A 19518-nucleotide genomic window follows, 5' to 3' on the forward strand; every position below is an offset into this window, starting at 1 on the left:
CGATGACGTAGAACGGGGGCGGGACTTCCTGCTGGCGCGCCGCGGCGGCTCCGGACAAGGGCGGCTCGGCGGCGCCGAGTGGCGGGCTGCCGGGCTGAGGGGGCGGCGTGTCTGCCAAGGAGGCCGGGCCGCGGAGGAGGAGCCGGGCTTGCCGCCGCCGCCCTCTCGGCCCTTCGAGTTTCCCGGGCTACCTCAGCTGTCCCCAGCTTCCTCTTCAGCCCGCGGCGAGAGCGGCTGCCAGGACCGCCCCAGGCGTGGCGGGCTGGGCCCGACACCCAAGCTCTGGGACCCCCGACCACCTCGGCCCCAATGCCTGGGCGAGCTGATCGGAGTGGGTGGCGGTGGTCGGAGCTGTGCCGGGGTCCCCCGGGGGCGAGCGCGTTCGTGTTCCTTGGGCAAGCTGCAAGGACTGAGTTTGGTAAGTAACCTCTCATTTTAGGTTTGGGTGGGACCCTGCAGCCCTCCTCCTCCACGTCCGCCCTTGAACCCCGGTTTTGTTTCCTGGTAAAAAAAAGGAGGAAGCGCGTGTTAGGAAGGCAGGCCGTGAGATGAGCTCGGGATGCGGTCTTTCGAAGCACGTGGAACTCGTTACGGGGCTCTTTGGTGCACTGCGGCATGCTAGCCAGCTGAGTAACTGCCTTCATGTGAAGCACCTCCAGTTTAATTGGTGGTGGAGAAGCCACGCTGTCATTTTCCTTGTTCTTTAAGACAGTTGTGGCAGCGATGTGTGCAGGTGTTGTTGAGAGCTATATAAGGGGGGTTTGTGGCTTGATAACTTTGGCGAATCCTTAGTTCAATTTCTGACTATAATAAAAGGACACTTTGGCCTTTACTTAGTGTTTTAAGTCTTTGGTCACCTAATTATCAAGTCACTTACTTTTCAAAGATGTCTCGGATATAAGGATACGTTTCTTCCGAACTTTCTACTATAGGATGAATTCATAATATCTTCCAACTGTTAGTATAAAGTACTAAATGAGGTCTAAAGAACTGAGTTGGTTGTTAAAGCTGTGCTTCTGTTGCCAAGCAACATCACCGTAAACAAGTCTGATTTCAACTAGAGCACAATTAAATGTGGCTTATTGATCGGAGTTCAGAGTTCGCTAGTTTTATACTTTTAGCCTATACGTGGTAACATTTCTCATCTTTTGTATTTAGATTTGACTTCAGACCACTTTAATTAGAATTAGTAGAACGCTTTGATTTTTTTTTCTGTGTCACGTGACTCTTTGGAGCCTTGCAAATGGGTTTGAGTTGTTCTTTGGCTGTTACTTATTCCAGAGTATGCTGGGGGCATTTCTCTTTATTTCTTTTCTAAGGCGATAAAGTCTGCAGACTGTCTTTAGTAATATTTTTAAATAACAAGATAACAGTTTAGAGTTACATGCACCATTTGAGAGATTGCAAGACACAAGTTTTTAAGCCTTGGGATTACAGTAGGCTCACTCTCCATTTGTTGAACCCTTAATGATATAACTTGTAAGGTAAATTAAGTTTTTTGTTTACTTTTTAAAAGTGGTCTGTTTGGTGGGGAAAGTAATAAGAACCGGTCTAGCTTTGTAAGCAAGGCTTACTTTGAATTGGCAGTTTCTCCACCTCTGCCTCCTGAGTTTTGGGGCTGAATGAAGATGAGGACATAACTGCTTCAAGGTATGGTTGAGGAGAAGTATCATTGTAGATATGAGGGAGAGAACAGCCAGAGGCATCAAAGAAGGGTCCAGAGTGAACATGGCCAGCGCAGCAGACCCGGCCTTGAGAGGGGAGAGCAAGAGGAAAGGGGTCCTGGAGTCTAGAGCAGAGCAAGAGATTGGGTAATCATGGCCGAGTTTATGTAGGCCAGAGAGCTGGGGGAAGGTGTTAGGAATATTTCCTAACACGAGCTCCCTACCGACGCAAAAATTTCCAATCAAGCCAAATCAAAACAAGCCAAATTAAGAAATATCCAGGTTTAATGGGAGATCTGCGCTCTCGGGTGGCCCCGAGGGGGAACCAGGAAGAAAAAAGGGATTTGCCAGCCAGGATGACTGAACCAGGTTCTTGCCAGTAGGAACTGAGGGAGCTTAGAGGCTGGCATAGACCTTGATAATGCTAATGGGTACAACAAGCATGGGTTAATGGAACAGCCATATGCCTCCCCTCTTTCGCCAGAGATAAAAAGATTGGCCCCCTGGGCAGTGGTGGTGCATGCCTTTGATCCCCAGCACTTGGGAGGCAGAGGCAGGAGGATCTCTGTGAGTTCGAGGCCAGCCTGGTCTACAGACTAGTTCCACATAAATGCCAGAGTTTCGGAAAAGGAATTTCTTGGGACCTAATGGACTTCAGGCCTGAATGGCGGGCTTAAGTGATCTTTTTGTTGTTGTTTCTATATTGTTTTTATTTGTTGTTTTAAATTGAAGCAGGGTTTTATCCTTTAGCTGAGGCTGATCTGGAACTCACTGTATATCTCTCATTGACTTCAAACACCTGGCATCCTTTTGGCTCAGTCTCCCCAGTGTTGGGACTGCATGTATGAGGCACCATGCCTGTAAACTGACAGATGATGTCTTTAAATTCAAACTATTAGTTTGGTAGTTTGAATGTAATTGCCCCCATAAGTGTGTAGGGGGTGTGGCTCTGTTGGAGTAGGCATGGCCTTGGCAGAAGTGTGTCACCATGGGAATGGGCTTTGAGGTTTCCTTTGCTCAAGCTTTGCTCAAGATGTCGTTCAGATGACTTCCTATTGCTTGCAAGATGTGGGACACTCAGCTACTTCTCTAGCACAGTATCTGCTTGCACACCACCGAGTCCTACTATGATGACAATGGACTAAAACTCTGAACTGTACACCACCCCAATTAAATGTTTCCTTTATAAGAGTTGCTCTGGTCATGGTGTCTCTTCACAGCAGTAGAAACCCTAAGGCAATTAACGATAGGAATTGGAACCTCAGGATTATATACCGTTACTAAAATAGCTCAGAAAGCCAAATTCATTATAGTTGTCTTTTCCTGTGTCCTTCAAATGCTGATGTTGAAGTAATGAGCCATTGAGGAACTGGGCAAGATTTTAAAAAATGATTCATATTGTGTGATAAATACCTTAGTGTTGTGACTGTCCTAATTCAAAAAGTGCAGAAGAATAAATTCCTAAGAGAAAGATTAGTGATTTGTTGTATATAATGTATTAGGCCCAGTATCTACTTCTCTTACATTGTTCAACTTATGTATACTTCTGGGAATATGCTTATATCTGTATAAGAAATGTTCTACTGGGGTTGGAGAGATGGCTTAGCATGTAAGGGCAGTCTTAACTGCTCTTCCAGAGGACGCGGGTTCAATTTCCAGCACCCACATGACAACTTACGACTATCTGTAGCTCCAATTCCAAGGGATCTGACACCAATGCACATTAAAAAAAAAAAAAAAAAGTCCTACCAACCGAATTCAGAATATACTCACCTCTTGCTTTGTGTGTATGCACACATGTGGAGGTCAGCTAGAATTCACTAGTGCTGGAGTTATTGGCAGTGGTGAGCCCACCTGTGTAGGTGCTCAGATCTCTGGTCCTCTGCAAGAGCAGCACACCCTTTTTAACTGCTGAGCCATTTCTCCAGTTCCTCCACACCACAACTGAGTTCTTGACTCAAAATGACTTCTTCAGAATTGTATGTCCTTAGCTTTCTGAGCTCATATTGATTATGGAAGAGGTGCCTTATCCAAATTTGTTTTCCTCCATTATCCCTTAAGCCTGCTTTCTGCTTCCAGTATCAGTCTTCTTTGCCAATTTCTTCCTTTAAAATAAAAAATCTAAATTACACCTTTTATTTAAGGTTCAATTTCACTATGTCTTTTGAAATTCTATAGTATGTATTTGTGAATCCTATTTATTTGATACTTGGACTTTGTGATGTTATCTTTTTTCCTTCTTGACTAGATTAATCTCTTTATGAGCATATTCTTTTTTTTTTCTAAACAAAAGTTGTTGATGTTTCTTGAATGACAAATGCTCATTTGTACCCCCGATCCTTCCTATAAGTCAGAACATGTTTGAAAAATGTAGGAAGGTCAGCTGTAAACCATAAGATTGGAGATTAAAGAACGGGGGATCATTGGAATCAAAAGCCAAGATTTTGTTCCTAGAAAGTGTGAATGAATATTTGAGAATTTCCCATGACAGAAGCATCACTAAGAACTCCCTCAAGAATTCTGGCTCCACTCTCATGTGTGCTTGGTGGGTAGGGTCAATTTCCTGGTTCTTCTTTAGAAGAACCTTAGTTTTACAATGTGAACCCTTCAGTCTCCTTCCTTTCTTCCTCTGGCATCCTCCTGTTCTGTCTCCATCTGATTCCACTCCTTTCCATCCTACTTTTTCCTCAGTAAACATTTAATTGATGAAACTATGTCAGTATTTTAATCTGCTTCTCAGAAATTAGCAATCCTCTGAAGTTCATTACATGTCTATTTTTTGTCAGGACTACCCTTTCTGGATAGTGGAAAGATCAAGTCTAGTACTTTTTCTTTTGTGCTTGAACAATATTCTAGGAGGAGAAAAGTCATGGGGACTAGAAAATGGTCACTTATTGTCTTCTGTGTGAGGAATATTCTTAAGACAAGCGAGCCTCTCTGACCATGCAAATAATTCCATGCAGACCAAATCAGACCAAATAAAAGATGCCTTGTTTAATGCAGTGCTCCCTGGTGGTCCCAGAAAGTATGGCGAGGGGAAGAGAGCAGGGGAAACCAGGTGTTCTTTTTCTGGGTGGCACCCTAAACAGCCTGTGGGAGTGGTCCTGACCCTCCCTGGGGAGGGGTCACTGCTTGGTGGGCTTTCCCCGAGGTGAAGTCTGGACCAAGGTGACTCCCAGAAGAGGGCTTGAAATGGAGCTTCTTGCCCCATTCCTGCTCCATTGGCACTTGGAAGGATGGATGCCAGGGGCTGGGGTCTCACTTTTGACCAAACATTCTGTATGTTATGATTTTAAAGTAGTTTAAATAATTAAAATTTAGGACTAGGAGGAACCTAAAATCTGATCTTTCCTCTTTGGAAAATGCTTGTCATTGTCAAAATATGTCTTTAAAATTTTAGGTAATTTTAATAAGCTTGTCCTAAATCCATACCTGATATCATAGCTAAGAGTGGCTATAGGTGAAGGTATAAAGAGATGAAGTTGGGTACTGGTATTTTTGTAAATGTTGGTTTACGTTTTAAGTGAGCTTGCCAGCCTAGCTTCTAAGCTGTTGCCCAGTAACATGGGTGCACTAAAACATAGCAACCACTGAAAGCTATAGGGATTTCCAGGGTGCAGTCCTATCTCTAGTGTTCGCCTTTATCTTTCTCATCTACATCATATTTTATTTTAAAGCAGGTACAGTATTAGAGAACAAAAAGTATGTGATGTATTTTCAGGGTGCTGAAATATCTTGTATGATATTTCACAGAGATGCAGTATAAATATTTTGAATAATAGTGTATATAAAGGATATCTGAAGAGACCGAATCAACCAAAAATCTGTAGAAAAACTATTAAGTAATTATTAATATCAGCCTTTTTTACAGCTAGGATGTATTACTAGCTAAAACTGGAGTGGAGTTGGAATATGTTTTTCTTGTGACTTCTGGAGGTACATGGAAACCTTAACACGTAAGCACAATTTCTTAGCTCTGTGATGGTGTGAGAGGAGAAGCAGAGGTTCAGGAGACCAGCCTGAGTGGATGTGTAAGTATAAATCCGATATATTTCCTGCCTCCAAACCTCCTTCAATACAGTCAATCAGAGGCAAGTAAATGTATGTACATCCTGATGTATTTCCTCCCGACATACCTCCTGCCCAGGTATGCTCAAGCACGTTGTACATAGTTGGGTCAAACAAACTTGTTTAGGGGAGTGAGAACACGTAACTTGTTATCTTCCATAAACAGTAGCCTCCAGCACTTTAGGAACTATCTGTCCTTGGGCAAGAGGCTTACAGGTTTGAGGCATTTTTTGTTTCATGAATCTCTTAGGCACAGTGATTAAAACTTAAAACATTAGCTCTCACACCAGCACTGTTCTAGACACTGGAAAATAAGACTGGGCTGTCTTAATGTACCTTACTGTCTACAGTCTTAAACATCACATTGTCTGCTGGGGGAATTAAGTAACTTGTGATTTAATGCAGTAAATGTCATAAGAATAAATGTGAATATATTTTGGAGCATGTAAGAAAGACATCTGACCTAGATCTAAAAGTCAGACACACTAATTTCATTAAATATGGTTTGAGGGTAAATACAGACATTCAGCTTAGATTGGAGGGCACTGAGTCAGGGAGTAGGATGGAGGAAAAGTTTCTGGGCGAGACAGAAATAGGAGTCATTAGCAATAGTGGTAGTAAAGATTCTGGATATAACTGATAGAGAAATGTGTGGGATCAGAGAAGGCTAAACAGCTGCGTGCAGTGTGTAGATGGAGACTAAGGTCTGGGAAGTCAAAGTGTGTATAGCATGTGTATTTACTGATGAAATTGTTACTCAAGAAATGTTAACACTGTAGCACTATCTGTAAACCTGTCTCTGGAAAGTTGTCTTCTGTAGAGATCTGAACTTGCTGATGAAGACAATTAAGCCTTTGGTTTGTGCTGTGGAATAATCCATCTGTACACTGTGAATATATGTTGCTGTGATTGGTTTAATAAAGAAGCTGACTGGCCAATAGCTGAACAGAATAAAGTTAGATGGGAAAGCCGAACTGAGAATGATGGGATGGGGAAGAAGGCCAGAGTCAGAGAAGTCACCAGAAGACACAGAGAAGCAAGATGGGCATGCCGTACTGAGAAAAGGTACCAAGCCACATGGCAAAGCATAGATAAGAAATAAGGGTTAATTTAAATGTAAGAGTTAACTAGTAACAAGCCTGAGTTACTGACTGAACACTGTAATTAATATAAGCCTCAGTGTGTTAATTTGGAAGTGGCTCCTGGACAGGGAAAACTCTACCTACAGGTTAGCAGTAAAACAGGGATGAGTTTGGAGCCTGAATTGTGAAGTCAAAGACTAAAGTCTTGGCTATATAAATTTTACCAGCTACTTAGCTTTTCAGATCAGTTACTTGTTTTTTTTTAATCATTACTGTTTTTATGTGGGCAATGATACTTTCCTGAACAGTTGTTTGGTATCAAAGACGGCAAGTTGTAATGCCTGACTCAGTCATAGTGCACATTAATGCTATACTGTATGTCATCCGTCCTAACGGATTCTTGTGAGATACGTACCCTTCTCTTTTCTCCCTTTGCATACTTCTAATCTTCATTTTTTGAGAGTGGTCAGGGGTCAGAGAGGTGACTCAGCAGCTAAGAGCATGTGCTGCTCTTGCAGAGGACCTGGTTTGATTTTCAGCACCCACACGGTGTGTACAACCATCCATTACTCCAGTCCAGGGGTCTGATGCCCTCTTCTGACTTCCAGGACACTGAGCATGCACATGCTAGATACATACATGCATCTCGCATATAATAAAATATATACATTTAATAAAAATTGATCAGAATTCCTACCTTTTCTACATGGATGATATTCTACATTTCTATACATTTTCTATAATGAACATGTTGAGTGTCCCTTTTGAAAAATTATGTATTACTAAATATATACAAAATGCTATATATTGTAAAAATTCTTTATGTGTTTTGGATATTAAGAGATTAGAGATGATTTTTGTGGCATGATTTCATGTTTTCTCTAATGTGTTTTGAAGTGCAAAAGTTCTTAATGAAGTCTAGTTGATTTCTGTATGTTCATGTGTACTATTCCTTGTTATATAGTGTTTTTTTTTCCTGTGTGGGCTTTCTTTTATTTTTCATTTACATCTGGAATCTATATTGAAATACTTGTATATACTTATAACATTAAGGTCTAGGCCTCTTTTCTCAATGTGACTTAATGTGATTTTTTTTAGCATCATTTGTTCAGAGACTGTTCTTTTTCGTTGTTTGGACATCTTTGTAAAATCTCATTTGGATAAACAGCAATGTAGATACTTAAGCTTTGAATTCTGTTCATACTTTCTGTTAATAACTGTGTGTTTAATTCTTACTCTAATACCACACTACCTAGGGTCTTTCATCTTCTCCCCATTAATACAGAAAATTTAGAGTTCACTCTGCAGATCTGTTAGAAAAAAGTCTGAGATTTGAAAGGATTTGAGGGTAAAATTACTAATTTAAGAAAATTATTTTTTAATCTATCAACATATAATGTGTGCATGAGTAATTAGAGTTTTGATTTCTCTTAACATTATTTGAAATTTTAGTGTAAATACCTCCCATGTTTGTTATGGTTTCCCCTTCCTTCCACCCTCTCCCTCCCATCCTTTTTCTGTTTTGAGATAGTCTCTCAACCCTGGCTGTCCTAGAACACTCCATCGACCAGTGGTTCTCAGCCCTTTTGGGGTTGAACGACCCTTTTCCTGGTTGCCCAAGACCATTGGAAATATCAGATATTTATGATTCATATCAGTAGCAAAATTATAGTTATGAAGTATCAACAAATATAATTTTATGATTGGGGGGTCACCACAACATGAGGAATTTTATTAAAGGGTCACAGCATTAGAAGGTTGAGAATCACTGCCATAGACGTGTTGGCCTTGAACTCAGAGAGATCCACCTGCTTCTGCCTGTCTCCTGAATATTTGGGATTAAAGACATGCAACACTATACCCAGCCCATTATATATTTTTCCTAAAGAAATTTGTAATTGTTGATGCTCTTGTGAAAGGAGTTTTCTTAATTTGATATTCACATCATTCATAGCTAGTATTTAAAAATATAGTCAACTCTTGCATATTGTTTCCCTATAAATGACCGTGTCTCTGAATAAAAGAATTATGCCTTTCTTTCCAGTCTGTACCATTCATTTGTACTTACCTAAACTCATGGTATAGATTCTTCAGTAAGATATTGCATAGAAATGTTCAAAGTGCGTTGTGTTCTTTCTTTCTTTTTTTAAAGATTTGTGTTGATGTGCATTGGTGTTTTGCCTGTGTTTATGTCTGTGTGAAAGAGTCAAGGTCCCCTGGAACTGGAGTTACAGTTTTGAGCTGCCATGAGAGCGCTGGGAATTGAACCCAGGTCCTCTGGAAAAACAACCAGTGCTCTCCACCCCTGAGCTCTCTCTCCAGCCCCGTTGTTTGTGTTCTAAAGGTGAAAGCATGCACATTTTCACTATCAAGTGTGATGTAAGTCCTTCATCAGATTGAAGAAGTTCCTTTCTTGTTCCTAGTTTGTTGTTTTAATCTATAATTTGTGTGTGTGCAAACACATGCATGTCTGTGTGGAGGGCAGAGGTTAATATCTGATATCCTAGTAGCTCTCTATCATTTTCTGAGGTAGGGTCTTTTACTGATCATGGAGTTTACTAATTTGGCCAGACTGGCCATCTGACAAGTTCCAGGGATCCTCCTTCTCCACTTTGGATTAAGGGTGTTCATCATTGTGTCTGACTTTTTTTGTGGGTGCTGGGGATCTGATCTCAGGTCTTCATGCTTTCATGGCAAGCACTTTACTGGTTGAGCTATCTCCTCCACCTCAGACTGTTCTCTATCTTAAGCTTGTTTTATGACTCAGTATATGGAACATCCTGGAGAATGCTCCTGTGAGTTCACTAAGAATGTATATTGAACTAAGTATGGTAACACACACCAGTAGTCCCAGCACTTAGGAAACTGAGACCAGGGGATCTTGAATAGAAGACCACCCTGGGCTATATAATGAATTCTAGAAGACTATGCTGGACTGTGTAATGGGTTCTAGAAGACTACCCTGGGCTATATAATGAGTTCTAGAAGACTATGCTGGACTGTGTAATGGGCTCTAGAAGACTACCCTGGGCTATGTAATGAGTTCTAAGCTATCCTGTATTAAGTAGTGAGATCCGGTCTTAAATAATTATTTGCATGTTTTGTAGTCTTCGAATGGAATGTCTGTCAGTTATAATCATGGTGATTAATAAGGTCAGTCAACTTCTCTATACTCTTAAGTACTTTTTGTTTTGCCTTGTCGTTCATTTGCAGTCTTCTCTAGTTAATTGTCTCCCCCTTCTTATATGTCTGAGTTCTGTTAGACACATAAACACTTGTCATGTTGGTGTACTGGTCCTTTTGTCTTTGTTAAATATAATTAATATGGAATATAATGTGTGAGGAGATGGGAACAACCAATAGTAGGAATACCGTGGACTCGGTTATTATCCATACCCGTTGTTTTCATGACTGTTTTCAGACTGTTTAAGCCTTTGGTTGGGTTTCAGAGCACTGAAATGACTGGGTTTTGGCTCTTTTTGTGAAATGGATTTGTAGCTTTATTCCATTATGTTAGAAGTAGGAAAACTGTGTGGCTTTTGACTGAAACTGCTTTCTTCTCTGGAGGATAATACATATTTTGTGCTTTTTATATTACTCATAATTCTTTGTATAATATTAGATATTTATTAGTCGCTTCAAATATACTCGAGTTAGTTTCTTGATTTTTCTCAAGTATCAACGTTTGTGTTTCTTGGATTTGTTTCTTTTGTAAGTTTTTAGAAATTAAAATATAGTTACATCATCTTCACCCTTCTCTTCTCCCCTTCCAGTCCCTCCTGTGTACCCGTATGCTCCTTGCTCCTTCTTGAAATCATGATTTTTTTCTTTGTTATTGTTACATGTTCCTTGGATTTTTATATAAATACAATGATATTTATCCTATATTTATCTGAATGTGATTTTAGATCATAATTATTTTGACATTTATACATTCCTTACTATTCCTGAGTGATACTCTATTATATAAATAATACCACAATTTGTTTCTCTATTCATCTTTGATGGATTTGTGTTTAAGTCTCAGTTGTTATAGTTGTGTAAAATTTTTGTAGGGACACATGTTTTCATTTCTTTAGTGTGAATATCTATAAATGTTAGGTAGGATTATATGATAAGTGTAGGATCTGTGTGTTTGGGTACACATGTGGGTATGTGGTGAAACCAGAGGTTAACATCTGTCATTCCTTAAGAAGCTATTTTTAAAGACAGTTTTTAAATGTATTATTTTATTTTTTTATTCATCTATTTATTTTACATCCGGGTCGAAGCCTCCCCCTAGAGACAGTTTTTTTTTTTTTTTTTTTTTTTGGTTTTTCGAGACAGGGTTTCTCTGTAGCTTTGGAGCCTGTCCTGGCACTTGCTCTGTAGACCAGGCTGGCCTCGAACTCAGAGATCCGCCTGCCCCTGCCTCCCAAGTGCTGGGATTAAAGGCGTGCGCCACCACCGCCCGGCTAGAGACAGTTTTTAAAGTCAGTTTTTCTTGTTGGTCTGGTGTTCATATAGGATTATATTTTGGTATTAGAGGTCAGAAATCTTTATGTTCATTTGAGTCTCTGTATAAACCTCAAGTACACCTGACTTGAGGTTCATTTTATTTTTTTTGTATGTAAAAAGGTTGTTGTTTCATTACTGTTCGTCAAAAATCTAACTTAAGAAAAGATTTGTTTTGAGTGTTTTGTCTGAATGTATGCATGTATAATGTGTATATGCCTGGTGCCCATCGGGGTCAGAAGAGGCCATTATATCCTTTGGCACAGGAATTGTAGACAGTATAAGCTACTATGTGGTTCCTGGAAATTGAACGGGGGTCCCCTGTAAGAGCAGTCAGTGCTTCTCACTGCTAAGGCATTTCTCTACCCCCCCCCCCATATGACTTTTTCAGCACAACCTGCTGAGATTATTTATTTATTTATTTATTTATCTATCTATCTATCTATCTATCTATCTATCTATCTATCTATCTATCTATCTATCCATCCATCCATCCATCCATCCATCCATCCATCCATCCATCCATCCATCCATCTATCTATCTATCTTTGGATTTTTGAGACAGGGTTTTTCTGTAGTTTTCAAGCCTGTCCTGGAACTAGCTCTTGTAGACCAGGCTGGTCTCGTACTCACAGAGATCCACCTGCCTCTGCCTCCCGAGTGCTAGAATTAAAGGCATGTGCCACCACCATCCAGCAGAGATTTTTTAATGCATGGAAGTTTGTAAATGTCAGTGTCTGAGCGTACTGAGTTTCATGGCATATATTGGTGTTATAGCATTCTTTGCTAGCTCTCCTTGTCCATTAAAGACAAGATGAGGACATAAATACTATGAAGTCAGCAAACTAATTTGGTCTGTCATTACTCCTTGGCATGTAGGGTGTACACATCAGCACTTAATGAAACAATTCAGAGTATAATTTATCACATTAATTCCTTGGGATTAATTTCTCAGTATGGAAGGTCTAGGTCAAATGATATATTCGTTTTTAGAAAGCTTTTGATTAATCAGACTACCCCAGAATTTTAAAAGTTTAATAATTTTTTCTTAATGTGTGTGGGTACACATGTATACACTTACCTGTGTCATTGGGTGTCAGTTGCTTTCCACTTAATTTTTTGGAGGCAAGGTCTCTCTGTGGACCCAAAGTTCACTAATTGTGCCATTTTGGCTAGTCATCTTGCCCTAAGAATCCCTTATTTTTGCCTCTTGAGTTTTTGGGCTTATAGGTGGCTGTCACACTCACTCAACTCTCTGCATGTGTGCTTGAGATCTCAACTCCAGTCCTCACACTTGTGGGGCAGACACTTTATCTACTGAGCCATCTCCTCAGGCTAGAATTGTTTATTTTTAAGGTACAAAGTTTGTGATACCTATCATAAAGCATATGAAGTTGGTTGACAAACTTTCTTCTTTGTGACATACTTTCTCAGAAATTGTAAATTTAATGGAAAGTAGCATCACATCACCATAGTTTTGTAGATGGCTTCTGTCATTAAGGTTTATTGGTATTTGGCAGATAGAGAGGTATTCTGTATGGTCTGGAGAACAATCTGTTACACATTCTTTTGTTTTCGAATGAAGGAGTTTAAGCATATAGCAAGCAAAAGTGAAAGAATAAATAGTGGTTATTAGACTCAGCAAATGTACAGCATTAAATTGGACACTGACAACATCCCACAGAGACGCCTGGAGTAAGCTAATTGAGAGAGCAAAGGGTAAGAGCATTAAATCAGGGACTTTTAGTCATACAGTAGAAACCGATGGGAAACCCAATTCAGGCAATCATTTGGAGGTCCTGGTTGAGAACGGAGCAGACTGGAGTGTCCCCTTGGCGAGGCTTCCAAAAACCAAAAACAAATAGCAAGTAGTAGCTAGGTAACATCATCAAATCTGGTACTTATAATCATCCAGCAGAAATTGACAGGAAACTGAGGAGTTAACAAGGTTTCTAATTGAGTGAGTCCTTGGTAGAGGGTCCTCTTTGCCTTCTCTATGAGTGAGCTTCCCATGGCTGAACTTTGAGCTCTCTGTTCCCACTGCAGGTGTTTTTACATCATGGGCTAAATAATAGTAGCATTTTCTGGAAATAGTTTACATAGTAAGATTTTTCTTTGGGCCACCAGCTCACAAATAATGACATGGAGACTTATTACTAACTGTGAAATCTCTGTGAGTTCGAGACCAGCCTGGTCTACAGAGCTAGTTCCAGGACAGGCTCCAAAACCACAGAGAAACCCTGTCTCGAAAAATCCAAAAAAAAAAAAAAAAAAAAAAAAGAAAGAAATCTCGACCTTAGTTTAGTCTTGCCCACTAGCTCTTATAACTTAAATTAACCCATTTATATTAATCTGTTTTGCTTTGTGACTTTTTACTAGTCTCAGCATCTCTCTCACATTCCTAGAATCATCCCAAGTTCCTCTCTTTTTTTTTTTTTTCCCCTGTAAGTCCTGCCTATCTCTCTTACCTAGCTTTGGCCATTCAGTTTTGTATTATACATAGTATACAAATATTCCACAATATTTTCCCCTTTTTGTCTAAATAAAAAGAAAAGGGTTTAACTCTAACACAGTAAAACTATATATAAGAATATCAGGTGAGCTTTACATTTTTTGATAAATATTAGACAATGTTTTCAAATGATATAAAAGAATTGCATTTATAATGCCGAGTCCATATGTATTTGTCATATTTCAAGAGAATGCTCTATTATCTATCCTAGCTTGATGAATCCAAAGTTTTATACTTAAACCATTTTCTATCATAACTTACACTACTATGCTAAAATTTCTTTTTGACCTAAAAATATTTTTTTAGATAAACAGCTTTTAAGCTTGTATGTCTCTCAATCTTAGGCACTTTACATATGCTGTGTAAGTTTCTTTTCTGAATTTGGTAACAAGGAAAACCGTAACTATTAACTATCTAGTCTTCAACCCCATCAGAGACCCAAGAAGGGTATAATATTACCTGAGTAAACTGGAAGTGCAGAGCAAACAACTTCTAAAACTGTAGAAATGACGGAGACATTTTCTTGTCTGTAAAGTCACCCAAGATTCCTCTGCAATGTTGGGGTATCCAGTTTACCTTGTAGCTGTTTTCAAAGGCACAGTGTTTTTACTCTTGGCCTATTTTGCTCCTCTCTTCCCTTTCTGTCAAAGAATTAGGGAACCAGCTTTTGGAGAACATTCCATGAATAATTGAAATAGACATGCTAGAGTCTGGGACAGGAGGAGCCTTCTTTTAGAATTTACTTTGAACAAGTTTCAACAGCACATGAAAACTTATCAATATATTGTACATTATAAGAGACAACGAATAAAGGAGAGTTTTTATAGAATTTTCTTTGAGAAACTAAAACTTTCTTTGGAAAGATAGCTATTACACAGTGTCTAGAGGGGGAAAGTACAAGTAGGACGGAGTGCAGGATGACAATGTCTTGAGGAAAATACATAGCCAGACTCCTGCCACACACAGCAACAGCTATTTTACCTCAGATTGATGCAGACTCTCAATATTGTTTCTTCAGATGCTAGTGTTTAGAACTGACTTGATTGTCTGTGGGCCAATTGAAAAATTGAAAGAATATTTGGGGTGGGGAAATAGCTTAGTTGTTAAAGTGTTTGCCTTATAAACATGTGACCGTGAGTTTAGATCCCTGACACCGTGCAAGAAACCAGGTGTGGCTTTGTGCACCTGTAATTCCAACACTGGAAAGGCAGAAACAGGAGGGTCCCTAAGTCTTCCTGAGCACACATGAGCATATAAAGAAAAGATTGCATTTTGTCCTAACTACATGCCCAAAATTCTGAAAGAGAAGAAGCAACGTGTGTATGAGAGACTGTAAATTAAGCCCAGCTGACAGCGTGCTAAGGGGCCATGTAGGGATGAAAAAAGAAATGTTTCAATTATATAGGGATGTATTTAGTGCATTATGTGAAATTGCTTTAGAAGTTTAGATTTGAATAAAGACCAGGAAGGATTGTATTAGGAGTTAGTGGTGAAAGCAGTAGGTGAGGAAGAAAAGGTCGTTCAGGAAAGAGCAAAGAATAAACTCTGGTGTGTTGTCTAGGAGGCTTCTGTTAAAATTTGCTAAGTGTGTGGCTGGTGAGGTAGGTCTGCAGGTAAAAATGCCCTCTGCTAGCCAGGCCTGATCTCCATAACCCAGACAGTGGAAAGAGAGAACCCACTTCTTTAATTTGCCCTTCTACATGCATGCTGTTGTAAATATCCACATATTTACAGGCAATAAGTGTAATGAAAAATATTTTTAAGAATTTGCAAAGAGTATAAAGTACTTGAGTTTGGCAGTGGGGCACGCAGCACGATGGCTCTAGAAATGGAAAAGAATGATTCAAATCAACAGATGAGGGCTGTCAAGATGGCTCAGCAGGTAAAAGTGTTAGGCAAGCCTGATAACCTGGAAACCACATGAAAAGATGGATGTGGTATGCATCTGTAATTCCAGCAGTCCTATGGGAGATGAAAGATGGAAATGAGAACTGCCCAGAAATTTACAGACGGTAGCTTACAGTACCAGTGCAAAAGCAGAAACCTAGCCACAAAGTGGAAGGCAGGAACTGAATCGTGGCGGTAGCACGTATATACCCATACTTAATAATTAAATAGATATTTTTAAAAAGTTAACAGATGATGATGAATCAATAGTATTGATATTTTGTTGCAAATAGAAGTTGAGGATGTTATGTATTATGAAATTAGGGGAAGGTAACACTAACCAAATTTTAAAAGGAAACAGCTAGAAAATTTGAAGTTAGTGAGTATAGATTTGGGGAGCAAGTTTTTCCATTCTAGGTTCATGACTGAGACCTTCCCATAATAAAAGTGACCATAGCAAATCAAGAGCATACAAATTTACTCCTCTTCCCCCCTTATAATTCTAGGGATTGAACCTAGAGCCTCACACATGGCAGGCAAGAACTGTACACTGAGCTATAGTCCCAACACCTTTTATGTGACATGGAACCATCAAAAATGAAGAGCCAAATGAAACAGGGAAACTTATGTATTTATGTAGCCATGCAGAAGTGTGGTTGAAAGACAAGGTCATGGCAGTAAACTGGGAGAGATTTAGCAAGATTTGATAGCCCAGGTTCTTCTTGAGGGCTTTGTGCTTATTCTTTCATTAGGATCTCTGTGGACGAGGGTCTTATGTCCTACTTACAGGAAGGTCAGATATTGATAATTTAGTTAATTTTCTCTTGATGTGATAAAACACAGTGACCAAAAGCTACTATGGAAGAATTTATTTGGCTTATGTTCTAGAGAGATAAGAGGGAAAAGAATCAAAGGATAGTAAAGGGTAGTTCTAGCAGGGAGGGGTGGCAGCAGCTGGGTGCTGAGAGATCAAACCCTAACCTTAAAGTGGGAATCAGAGAGAATAAACTGGAATTAGGGCAAGAATATAAGTCCTTCAAAACCTGCCCCAGTGATACACTTCCTCCAGTAGGACTGTACCACCTAAACTTTTCCAAACAGCACCCACTGTGAAGCAGCAGTTGGAATACCCACGCTCACAGGAACATTTCTCATTCAAACCACAGTCCAGGAAAATATGTAGGGGAAACAGTTGGGGAGGGGGTTACAATACTTTATTCCCCATTTGTTTTTTGTTGTTTTTATTGCCCTGTACATTTTTCTCTGCTCCCCTCCCTTCCTCCCATCTCTCCTTCTACCCTCTCCCATGATTCCTATTGTCTTTTTCTTCTTCTTGTTTAGATCCATGTGTGTCTCTCTTAGGGTCCTCTTTGTTGTCTAGGTTCTCTGGGTTTGTGAACTGTACACTGGTTTTTCTTTGCTTTATGTCTAAAAGCCACTTATGAGTGAATACATATTATATTTTTCTGGATTTGGGTTACCTCAATAAGTTTTTTTCTAGATCTATCCATTTGCTTGTAAAATTCAAGATTTTTTTTTTCTGCTGAGTAGTACTCCATTGTGTAAATGTACCACATTTTCTTTATCCATTCTTTGGTTGAGGGGCATCTAGGTTGTTTCCAGGTTCTAGCTATGACAAATAATACTGCTATGAACATAGTTGAGCACATGCCCGTGTGGTATGAATGAGCTTTCTTTGGGTATATATCCAAAAGTGGTATTGCTGGGTCTTGAGGTAAACTGTTTCCTAATTTTCTAAGAAATCGCCATACTGATTTCTAAAGCGACTGTACAAGTTTGCACTACCATCAGCAATGGAGGAGTGTTACCATTATTCCGCATCCTCTCCAGCATAAGCTGTCATCAGTGTTTTTGATCTTGGCCACTCTGACAGGTATAAGTTGAAATCTCAGAGTTGTTTTGATTTGCATTTCTCTGATGGCTAAGGATGGTGAACATTTTCTTGCTTCTGCTGTTTTATGTTGTCAAAGTATAATATTTTGGTGCAGTGAGTTCCTGAGTTCCATCATTGAGCTTCTTCCGTTGTAGATAGGCTATATGATTTGAGCTGGAGGTACGTACTAAAAGAGAGATTGGGAACTTGGGTGTATACCTGTGACTCAAAGAGAAACAGTAAATGAGCTGTGAGGGGCAGTCGTACTTTTCTTAGGGAATGGTCCTGTGGGCCAGACCTTTGTCATGGTGAGTGAGAAGAGAGAATGAGATGGGTCAGAGAGATGGGAGTGGATTGTGTCATGTAGCTGCTGAGAGAATAGTTTTAAAAGATTGATAGTATGCATAAAAATTAATTTTGTGCTTCCTACTACTTAGCATTTTTTTGTTTTTTGTTTTTTGAGACCTTCACTGTGCATATGCTGGCTTTGAAGTCACAAAGATCTGTTTCTGAAATGTTGTGATTAAAGCTGTGTACCACCATGTCCAGTCCCTGAGTGTATTTTAAAACAGTAAATATTTGATGACAGGTCATTATAAATTACCGTCCTAATTATTAGTTCAATCAAGATTGGGATGTTTTTGTATTTTAAAGGCATAATGCTTTTAATTGGCAAGAAAGGAGTAATATATTTTATTTTTATAGTTTATGTCATATGTTACTGTTTTCATGTAAGGATTCACTAATGTGAGAGATTTTGCCCTGGATTACAAAAGTGATTTTGTTTTGCATCATGTAAAAATGTTATTTCTGCTGATAATTTTGCCAAGTGAAGGGAATAGTGCAGTATTTGTGCTTATAGTGTTATAAAGTACTTATGTTTATCTTATATTAAGACTTCTTTTGAAAGTTTGCCTTTTAAGTTTCCAAATGGATTATTCTATATATCCAAACCGCTTCAGTGCTGTGGTTTTGGCATTGCTTATTCTCCGAAGCATCCTTCTTGCATTTCTGCTGTAAAGTTTGTGTAATCTGAAAAGTTTTACCACAAGGTGTCATTGTAACCAATAAAAAGAATTTCCTTGTAAAGATGTGTAACCTCAATTGTACAATTATATTTCTTTGTTTTAAAAATTTTTTTGTTTCCTGACTTTATTAATTTTTAGATTTATATATATGTTTTTAATACAAAGAAAAATAAAGTAATTCTTGTTCTTGGGTTTTATTTTAGCACAAACATATGCTTTCCACCCACAAATTTCTGAAGAGTGTGTTGCTATAGAGATGGTTTGTTTGAAGAATAAGAAGGAACAGCAGCAGGTGGACATTTAAGGAACAAAATCCATATTTTCAAGTCTTTGTTCCTGACAGAGCCAGCTTTAGAGTTTAGCCCCCTCCTTATTCTTTGGAAGAAAGGTGGATTCTGAGTATTTTACTGTAGTGGTATTCACAGTTAACCAAAATGCTTTTGCAAAAGATGCTGTGCTTGATTTTTTCATTGGTTCTTCCTTTAATACTTTTTATTTGTGTGTGTTGAGTATGTGTGTGTGTGTGTGTATGTGTTGAGTGGTACGTGTGTGCACACACATATAGTATGCTTATGCATATGTTTGTATACATTTATGTGGAGGCTAGAGATTGACATCAGGTACCTCCCACCTTATTTTTTTGAAGCAGATTCTCACTGAACTTGGAGCTCATTGATTGACCAGGCTGGCTGACCAGCAAGCCCCAGGAACCTTCTTGCCTTTGCCTTACCAGGTCTGAGAATAGAAGGAACATGCTATCCCTCCTAGCTTTTTATATGGGGGACGGCCTTCTGAACTCAGGCTCTCAGGCTTGTGTGACAAGCTCTTTATTGACTATGCCATCTCTTCACATTAAAATGAATTTTAAAATTATTTTTGAAGAAAAGGA

The 19518-nt window shown here is 39.2% G+C and overlaps 1 protein-coding gene across 3 annotated transcripts in view; it reads left to right on the plus strand.

Moving 5' to 3' along the window:
* Positions 1 to 119: 119 nt before the first annotated feature.
* Cep83 (centrosomal protein 83) overlaps positions 120 to 19518 on the plus strand; it is a 102318-nt gene continuing 82919 nt past the window's right edge. Inside the window, exon 1 of one of the 3 annotated variants that reach the window (XM_057757805.1) lies at positions 120 to 418. The gene's annotated coding sequence lies outside the window, so the exon portion shown is untranslated. The remainder of the gene's footprint in view (positions 419 to 19518) is intronic. The other 2 variants (XM_057757803.1, XM_057757804.1) reach the window with 2 other exon arrangements.

Source organism: Chionomys nivalis, chromosome 25 (genome assembly GCF_950005125.1).
Source record: "Chionomys nivalis chromosome 25, mChiNiv1.1, whole genome shotgun sequence".
Classification (NCBI taxonomy): domain Eukaryota; kingdom Metazoa; phylum Chordata; class Mammalia; order Rodentia; family Cricetidae; genus Chionomys; species Chionomys nivalis.